The sequence below is a fragment of the Triticum dicoccoides genome, chromosome 2A, assembly GCF_002162155.2.
Source record: "Triticum dicoccoides isolate Atlit2015 ecotype Zavitan chromosome 2A, WEW_v2.0, whole genome shotgun sequence".
NCBI lineage: Eukaryota > Viridiplantae > Streptophyta > Magnoliopsida > Poales > Poaceae > Triticum > Triticum dicoccoides.
The window spans coordinates 307246533-307256267 of record NC_041382.1 but is presented as its reverse complement, the minus strand read 5'-3'; the positions used below and the strand labels follow the sequence as shown (position 1 = coordinate 307256267).

The 9735-nt window shown below is 47.4% G+C and overlaps 1 long non-coding RNA gene across 1 annotated transcript; it reads left to right on the top strand.

The window, feature by feature from the left end:
* Positions 1-2035: 2035 nt before the first annotated feature.
* Positions 2036-3085, top strand: LOC119359345. Its single transcript, XR_005172481.1, has 2 exons — positions 2036-2466; positions 2548-3085. It is a non-coding gene; the product is annotated as an uncharacterized LOC119359345 (long non-coding RNA).
* The last annotated feature ends 6650 nt before the right edge of the window (positions 3086-9735 follow it).

Sequence of the window (9735 nt, the reverse complement as noted above, 5' to 3'; positions counted from 1 at the left end):
CAGGTCATTGGTGGAGCCATGCACAAGCCCGTAGGCAGGCAAGTCTAGGCATCCCCAGTCCCAGAACACCGACAATCATGTCAACTTGCACCCGTTTTTACAACTTAGCTAAATAAATTGCATGGATCTTTGATCAACTTAAATCGAGGGAATTGACATCGTGATTTCTCTTTATAACATATCTTCTCAATGTTTAGGGAGCTATAATATAATATTTTGTTAATTGGGAATTGACCATAACACACTTGCAAAGTAAATCCCAATGTCTTTGTTATCTCAATTCTTGATCTAAAACTTTGCCCATAGAATTCTTTCGGCAGTTTTCCAAGCTCCACCAAAAGTTTGAATTAAATTATTGATCTCAAACCATTTGAATTAAATTCAAAGAGTTTGAATTTAAACTTCAATCACGCCCACTTCTATTTTTTCCTGGATCAAGCACAATTTTATGAGTCCGGGAAAATTAACCACACGCACAAATTCTATCCCTAACACTTCCTTTCTTCTCCTTTTCTTATTTAATATTTTTCTGTTTTGGGGAATAAAAGAAGAAGACTGAGGGAGACAGAGCTTAGCCCAGCAGGCCACTTAGGCCCAGTAGCAGCCAGCCACCAGAAGCCTAACTGGCTCCCCTGTTTTAACTCTAGCTCTCTCCCTTAATCCCCCACTCTCCCTCGTCTCCCTCTCGCCGCGCCGCCGTCCCCCCTCGACCTCCCCCTCGATCCCCATCTCTCGCCCTCTCCTTGATCGCGCATAGGATAGGAGCTCCCCGTGCCACTTCCCTTCGCCTATGCCATGCTTCGGCCCAGGGCACCGCACCCCCTGCGCACCTCGGCCTTCTTCGCTTGGTCGCCTCTCCCGCTCGAGGGCCTCTACGCCATCTTCGTCGGACCAGCGGGACAAACCAGCGACCCTCCGACTTATGCAGCTGCTTCGCCTCCGCACCTGAGCTCCTCCACGCCCAAGTGACCTCCTCCTCATGTGCCGTCTCCACCTTCAGGTCCATCCACGTTGCCCAACCGGACGATCTCCGCCTTCGCCTCCTGCTACCGGCGCCGCCGTACCTCTGCCGCCAGGTGCCCCTCTGCATCCACCTCCAGCAGCTCTCCCTACGACCTCCTCTTCATCACCGCCTCGTGCCATCCCTACCTACTTCGACCAGGGAGCCCCGTCGCTCGCCCGACCATGGCATCCACCTCGTGTTCGTGCTGCATCATCTCGTACGTGGGCACTTCTTTGCCATGAGTGCTCCTGACTGAGACCCTCAGGTCATCTACCCGGAGCGCCAAGTCCGAAGACTACCTGTAACGCCCCGAGACCGATGTGCCAGGTGTCCTCCGCTTATTTGCTGTTGATGGCTTGTCATTTGCTTGCGTGTTGCATCTTATCATGTCATCATGTGCATTGCATCATCATGTTTTCCAAACTTGCATCCGTCCCGGCCTCCTCGTTCTCTCCGTTGTCCGTTCTAAGCACAGACACACTTGCACGCGCCCGCGGCATGTCCGAAATAGTATTTTATAAGTGGTCGGAAAATGTTCTCGGAATGGGATGATAGTTGACGTGTGGTCTTATTATAGTGTAGATAGACCGCCTATCAAGTTTCATCGCATCCGGAGATCGTTTGATGCCCCAACGGATAACTATAGTGGCATTATAGCCGGTCTAACATCGGACGTTTTCGGTCTCCGAAAACTGTTGTCGGACTTACCCTCTCTTTTCCTCCCTAGACTGTCTTCACATTTCACTACACACCCTCATGCCCTACCTAACCCCTCTCGTCAGCCCGCGGCCCTCCTCGCACGCGCGTCCGAAAAGCTGTCCCGGACCCGACTCGGACTGTTGCCACCGTTGGACTCAGATCATCCCCAAACATCTACAAAACATCTCCTTTTTCCTATTTGGACTCCCTACCTATTTGTTTCTCGACCGTCCGATTACAGTCGGAGGGACGAGGTAGCCCCTACCAAAGATCCATATACCATATATAAACAGATTCAACCCTAATTCGTAGGGGAGATGTCCCATCCATCCCCACGCCGCCGCCACACTCCCCATCGGGATCCAAAACTAGCCTCCACCTTCTCCTCGTTTTCCCCTCCTGTCCAACCACCATCGCCGCCCAAGTCCTGCATCCTCTGCCCATCGCTCCTCTCCTGTAGCCGCCCGAGCACCGGCCAGCTTGCTGGAGCAGACCACCGACGCCCGAGTCAAATCCCCTCGCGCTACCTCCTTCTTTCCCTTCTTCTTACCCTGTCTCATCCCTCTCTCTCTCCCTCCCATTTCCTCTCGCAGGAGCTCGCCGTGGAGTTGGAACAGCGCCGCCGTCGAACTTAGTCCGCGGTCGCCTTTGACCGGATCCAGTGATGGCCGAGCTGATCCACCCGTTTCGCCGCCCGCCGGACCTCCCCCCGGTCTGCTCCCGTCCAAGTCCGCCTTTGCTTGCCTGGCCGACGCCAAGTCCCTGTGCCGTGCCTACCACCTCCTCTTAATCCTCATGCCCCTCCCCTTTCTTTTCCCAGTATCTCTCACCTCGCCTCCCTGCAGGAACCGTGCAGCGCCGCCGCCCTTGGAACTCCTCTGCCATGGACGCCAGGTCCCAAGGTCTCCGTTGCCTCCGCTTCGATCCGGCAGGAAACGAGTCCTGAAGGCTTCTCGCGCTTCGATCCGGACGCCACCGAGCTCTTGCGCTGACCCCTCCTCATCCTGCCGCTCGCCGGAGTCCTCAGCGCCGGCGTGCCTGTTGTTTGCTTCACCGAACCGGCCGCCAAGTCCCACGCCGCTGCTGCTCTTTTTCCTGTCGAGAAGAGGTGGACGCCACATCTGCCCCGAGTCGTTCGAGCGACCGCGTTGACCTTTCCCCGACGGAACCAAGCAGGTTGGCCCAGCACGCCCCTGCCAGCCTCTCCCTCTCCATAGATCTGGGCCTGGCCCATGGGTGAGGCACACCCCAGTGCCACTGTTACTATCCACCTATTGGGCCAGATCTTAGATGCGGCCCGAATCTTGTTTTTTTCCCGTGGAACGAATTTAGCTATTATTCCTGAGACGGTTGTTTTGCAGAAAAGTCCCTAGAGTTCATGCATTTAATATCTAATTAACCGTGCATCGGATTAAAATAAGTTATATATGAAACATGACTAAAATTTCATCTAGTTTCATATTATGCCATTTTCATCCATGTTTAAAATGTTGTTTGATTAATTTTTGTTCTATGTCATGTTAAAATGCTTTAATTCATCATTAAATAACCGTAGCTCCAAACCTAATAAACTTTATATGTAAATGGGGTAGAAAAATGCCTAGTTTAACATGATGGCCTTACTTTGCATGTTTAACAACTCTAAAATATGGTTTAGGGCAGAACAGTACCAAACCTTAAAATATGCACATGAGGAGTTTCCGGACTTGTTGTTTGTTGTTCCGGCCTCATTTAAACTTGCCTAGATAGGTAGTTTTCATTTGCTTCACACTCTTGCCATGTTTAACAACATTTAATATTGTTGGGTACATAAACAAGATCAAACTAATAAGTCACGTGGTGTTTCGTCAATATGCAACGGAGTTGCATATTGTGCTCCACTTAATTTGTAGGATTGTTTGTGAACTTTTTCATGCCATGCTTCATTAAACCGGACATGCATCATACTTGTTTGTGCATCGTGCCATGCTTATGTGATGGTTGTTTACTATGTTGTTTGCTTCTTTCTGGTGTTGCTTCTTCGGGTTGGTTCCGTTAATGTCGTGATTGTGAGGACCCGTTCGACTACGTCCATTTGTCTTCTTCATGGACTCGTTCTTCTTCCTTGCGGGATTTCAGGCAAGATGACCATACCCTCAAAGTCACTTCTATCTTTGCTTGCTAGTTGCTCGCTCTTTTGCTATGCCTATGTTGTGATACCTACCACTTGCTTATCATGCCTCCCATATTGTTGAACCAAGCCTCTAACCCACCTTGTCCTAGCAAACCGTTGTTTGGCTATGTTACCGCTTTGCTCAGCCCCTCTTATAGCGTTGTTAGTTGCAGGTGAATATTGAAGCTTGTTCCATGTTTGGAACATGGATATTCTTGTTGGGATATTACAATATCTCTAATCTAATTAATGCATCTATATACTTGGTAAAGGGTGGAAGCTCGGCCTTATGCCTGGTGTTTTGTTCCACTCTTGCCGCCCTAGTTTCCGTCATATCGGTGTTATGTTCCTAGATTTTGTGTTCCTTACGCGGTTGGGTTATAATGGGAACCCCTTGACAGTTCGCCTTGAATAAAACTCCTCCAGCAATGCCCAACATTGGTTTTACCATTCGTCACCTAGCTTTTCTTTGCCTTGGGTTCTGCAGACTCAAGGGTCATCTTTATTTTAAACCCCTGGGCCAGTGCTCCTCTGAGTGTTGGTCCAAACTGAGCGATGTCCGGAGCTACCAGGGGCAACTCTGGGCTGGCCCAACCGACGTCTGGCTCATCCGGTGTGCCCTGAGAACGAGATATGTGCATCTCCTATCGGGATTTGTCGGCACATCTGGGTGGCTTTGCTGGTCTTGTTTTACCATTGTCGAAATGTCTTGTAATCGGGATTCCGAGTCTGATCGGGTATTCCCGCTAGAAGGAATATCCTTCGTTGACCGTGAGAGCTTGTGATGGGCTAAGTTGGGACACCCTTGCAGGGATTTGAACTTCCGAAAGCCGTGCCCGCGGTTATGGGCAGATGGGAATTTGTTAATGTACGGTTGTAGAAAACCTGAAGTTGACCTTAATTAAAATACATCAACCGCGTGTGTAACCGTGATGGTCTCTTCTCGGCGGAGTACGGGAAGTGAACACGGTGTTGGAGTTATGATTGGCGTAGGTTGTTCTAGGATCACTTCTTGATCATAGTTGTTCGACCGTGCTTTGCCTTCTCTTCTCGCTCTCATTTGCGTATGTTAGCCACCATATATGCTAGTCGCTTGCTGCAGCTCCACCTCATACCTTTACCTTACCCATAAACTTAAATAGTCTTGATCGCGAGGGTGTGAGATTGCTGAGTCCCCGTGACTCACAAATACTTCCAAAACCAGCTTGCAGGTGCCGATGAGTCCGCGCAAATGACGCAACCAAGCTCAGGTGGAGCTCGATGAAGATCTTGTCCTTTGTGTGGTTTCGTTCTAGTTGATCAGTAGTGGAGCCCAGTTGGGGTCGATCGGGGACCGTGTCGCTTTTGGGGTACTCTTCTCTTATTTTGGTTCCGTAGTCGTACCTTGATTGTATTTGGATGTTGTAATCCTTTATTCATGTAATTGTGTGAAGTGGCTATTGTAAGCCAACTATGTTTCTTTTTCCCTTTATGTATTACATGGGTTGTGTGAAGATTACCTTACTTGTGACATTGCTTTCAATGCGGCTATGCCTCTAAGTCGTGCTTCGACATGTGGGAGATATAGCCGCATCGAGGGCGTTACACTACCGTGGACATGTGCTTGGTGCCACTTGGATTCGTCAAGACCGCCAAGACCCATACCTGGAACATCAAGTATCGTCTCCAAGATTCACCAAGTACCATGATGCCGGTGTCCCTCCAAGTTTGATGTTGGAACGTGCACAGCTACCGTCGCCGAAGACCCGGGTAGCAGAAACACCAACTTCCTCTCCGTCGTGAACCACTACTTCTACAATGCGACGTGAACCACTACCGTCGCAAGAATGAGAGCGGAAAGTCCAAAGACCCCCAGTACCACGACAATCCTGAAGGGATTCGAATTCATCAAGTTCCTCTTTGAAACGTGAACCACTACTTCCCTCAACGAACTTGATCTGTTCCGAAAATGCACGCTTCGAAGGTATAACCCCGAGATGACGCCCGTGAAAGGATGCATGTGTGTTGTAGGAGATGCTCGTGTTTGCACCGTGTCCGAGTTGTCATTGCACGGTCCTCGTCATTTGCCATGCGTTAAATAGTGGGAACCCGGTAACCGGGATCACCCCATCATTGCTAGCATGTTTCGCACATCCGCACACTTGCTCTTATGCACCAGTATCTCAATGAGTTGTCGGATCATCAGAATGTTGCCGTGGCACCATTTCCGTTTTCGTTGCCGTGGCACCCCTATCGTTTCGGCACAGTGACAAATGCTTCATAACATGCTCATGTCAACATTTTCATAAAATTGCATCAACTTGTGTTTGTCATCCTCATGCATGCTAAAAACCTTTAAATTGTTGTTTCCATTAATTTGCATAAATGACGTGCTAAAATGATTTATTTCATAACTATATAACCATACCTTCGTATTAAATAAAATTTATATGTAAGTGGGGTGGAAATGCATAGATTAACATGGTGCACTTACTTTTGCTGTTTAACAACTCTAAAATATGGTTTAGAGCAGAACAGTACCAAATTGAAAATATGCATATGGGGATTTTCCGGAATTGTTGTTTGTTGTTCCGGCCTCATTTAAACTTGCCTAGATAGGTACTTTTATTATGGTTCACCCCTTGCCTTGTTTAATAACATTTAATATTGTTGGGTACATAAACGAGAACGAACTAAATAATTTGAATGTGGTGTTTCATCAATATGCAACTCGTTGTATATTGATCCCCACTTAACTTGTAGTATTGTTTGTTGCACTTTGCCATGCGGTGCCTCATCAAAACGGACATGCATCATACTTGGTTGTGCATCATGCCATGTGTATGTGATGGTTTACCATGTTGTTTGCTTGTTTCCGGTTGCGCTTCTCCTTGATAGTTCCGGTTATGTTGCGATTGTGAGGATTCGTTCGTCTATGCCCATTCGTCTTCTTCATGGACTTGTTCTTCTTCCTAGCGGGATTTCAGGAAAGATGACCGTCACCTTGGATCTCACTACTATCTTTTCTTTGCTAGTTGTCTCGATGCTATCAATATGTCGCGCTACCTACCACTTGTTTATCAACCCTCCCAAATTTCCATGATAGCCTCTATCCTTTTCCACCATCCTAGGAAACCGTTGTTTGGATATGTTACCCCTTTGCTCATCCCCTCTTATAGAGTTGCTAGTTGCAGGTTGGTCCATGTTGGGACATGGATATCATGGGATATCACAATATCTCTTATTTCATTAATGCACATATATACTTGGTAAAGGTTGGAAGGCTCAGCCTTTTGCCTGGTGTTTTGTTCCACTCTTGCCACCTTAGTTTCCGTCATACCGGTGTTACGTTGCTAGATTTTTCTTCCCTAACACGGTGGGGGTTTATGGGCCCCTCTTGACAGTTCGCTTTGAATAAAACTCTTCTAGCAAGGCCCAACATTGGTTTTACCATTTGCCTAATAACAACTAAAACTTGCATAGGTACTTTCTGGACCCCGAGGATTCTTAATCAACCCCCGGGCCAATGCTCCTCATGAGTGTTGGTCCAAACTAGAGCACTGTGCGGGGCCGCCCCGGGGCAACCTGGGTTATTTTGGCACCTGTACGGTTGCTCATCCATTGTGGCCTGAGACGAGAGATACGCACGGCTACTATCAGGGTGTCGGCATGTCTGGAGGTCTTGCTGGTTTTTTTACCATTGTCAAAATGTCTTGTGCACCGAGATTCCGAGTCTGGTCGGAGGGTTCCGAGATGGAGGATTGTCTCCGCGGATCGTGAGCTTCTCATGGGCTAAGTTGGGACACTCCTGCAAGGTTTAAACTTTTGAGAGTCATGCCCGCGGTTATGTGGCAGATGGGAATTTTTAAGATAACTTGACACCAGATTCGAAATAAAATACACCAACCGCGTGTGTAACTGTGACAGTCTCTTTTTGAGTGAGTTCGAGAAGAGAATACGGTGGGGTTATGTTTAAACGTAAGTAATTCAAGATCACTTCTTGATCATTACTAGTTTGCGACCGTTTGCGTAGTTTCTCATCTTATTCTTGTACTCGTAAGTTAGCCACCATACAATGCTTAGTGCTTGCCGCAACCTCACCACTTATCCATTCCATACTCATTAAGCTTTGCTAGTCTTGATACCCATGGTAATGGTATTGCCGAGTCCTCATGGCTCATAGATTAGTACAACAACAGTTGCAGGTACAGGTAAAGTGAAGCCTTGACGCAAGAGCGATGCTTGCTTGTTTTGGAGTTCTTCTGTTTCTTCTTCTTCGATCAAGGGATAGGTTCCGGGTCGGGGAGTAGGTTGGATGTCCTTCTTATTTTTCGTTTCATTTCATCCTTAGTCAGATCATGTTCTTCTGTATGATGATTGCTATGTATTGATGAACTGATGTATTCATGTTGTAGCTTGTGGCGAGTGTAAGCCCTTATCTTGTATTCTCATCTATTCAGTACATGGTATGTTGTAATATTATCCACCTTGCTAGGCGCTCGAAATGCAGTTGTGCCCCAATCATGAGTTCATCACGTGATTGGGATAGAATTGCATCTTGGGCGCTACAGTTAGTCTGGCACCGACGACCTCATGCATGTTGGCGGTGAAGTTGCAACTCTTCATGTCCATCCGTATCAACTGAGAAGTGAGGCGCTTCGCCGTGTAAACCAGTTTTCTGTCTAGAGGGGTGGATCTTTTGTAGCTCCTCATGCTTGTTCTAGACATCCTTTGAGAGGATTTCATCAGTAGCAAGCTTCTCTGCCAAAATTCTTTCCCACTCCTTGGTGGATTCAAGATTCTTTTCCAGGTCAGCAAGTTTGGATTTCAAGTACTGGACCACATAATTGGAAGTGGTTAGTTCTTGGCCCGTGGACGAGAACTGCATTTGCAGCTCCTCTAAAGTGAGAGCTATTTTCTGTGTCTCGGCCTTGAAGGCCTCGACTTCCTTGCCGCTAACAGTGAGTGATACATCTCCAACGTATCTGTAATTTAAAAAGTATTCATGCCATGTTTGCAACAATTTTATATGGTTTTGGAGAACTAACCCGGACTGATGTTGATTTCAGCAGAACTACCGTGGTGTCGTTTTTCGTGCACAAATAAAAGTTCTCGGAATGGGCTGAAAATTTACGGTGATCTATTATGGACCAAAAGAGACCCCCGAAGGACCGAAGCTACACCAGAAGAGTCCCGAGGAGCCCAGAAGCTAGGGGCGTGCCCTACCCCCAGGGCGGGCCTTGAGGGCTTGTGGGCCCCTAGGGCACCTTCTTGACTTGTTTTCAACGCAAAAAATCTTATAAATATAGAAAACTCTGAAAAGAAGCCTAGATGAGAAGTTCCGCTAAGCATCTGTAGCCACGAAAAACCTATCGGAGCCCGTTCCAGCACCCTGTCGGAGGAGGAAACCATCACTGGAGGCCATCTTCATCATCCTGGCGGTTCCATGACGAGGAGGGAGTAGTTCACCCTCGGGGCTGAGGGTATGTACCAGTAGCTATGTGTTTGATCTGTCTCTATTGTGTTCTTGATTTGGCATGATCATGATGTACCACGAGCTTTGTTACTATAGTTGGATCATATGGTGTTTCTCCCCCTCTACCTTCTCATGACGAATTGAGTCTTGCTCTTTGAGGTTTTGTTAAGATGGATTGAGTATTGGATTTGAGAAATGTATGTCTTGCGATGGGATATCTGTGGTGACAATGGGGTGTTCTATTAATTCACTAGATTATGTTTTGGCACTCAACTCACGGATTTCCAAGGCGACATTGGGGTAATCTATGCATAGGATTGATGCATGTTTTTGTCCTATGTTCTCCAATAGAAACTTTGGAGTGATTATTTGTTGCATGTTGAGGGATTGCCATATGATTTAATTATGTTATCATTGTTGATAGAC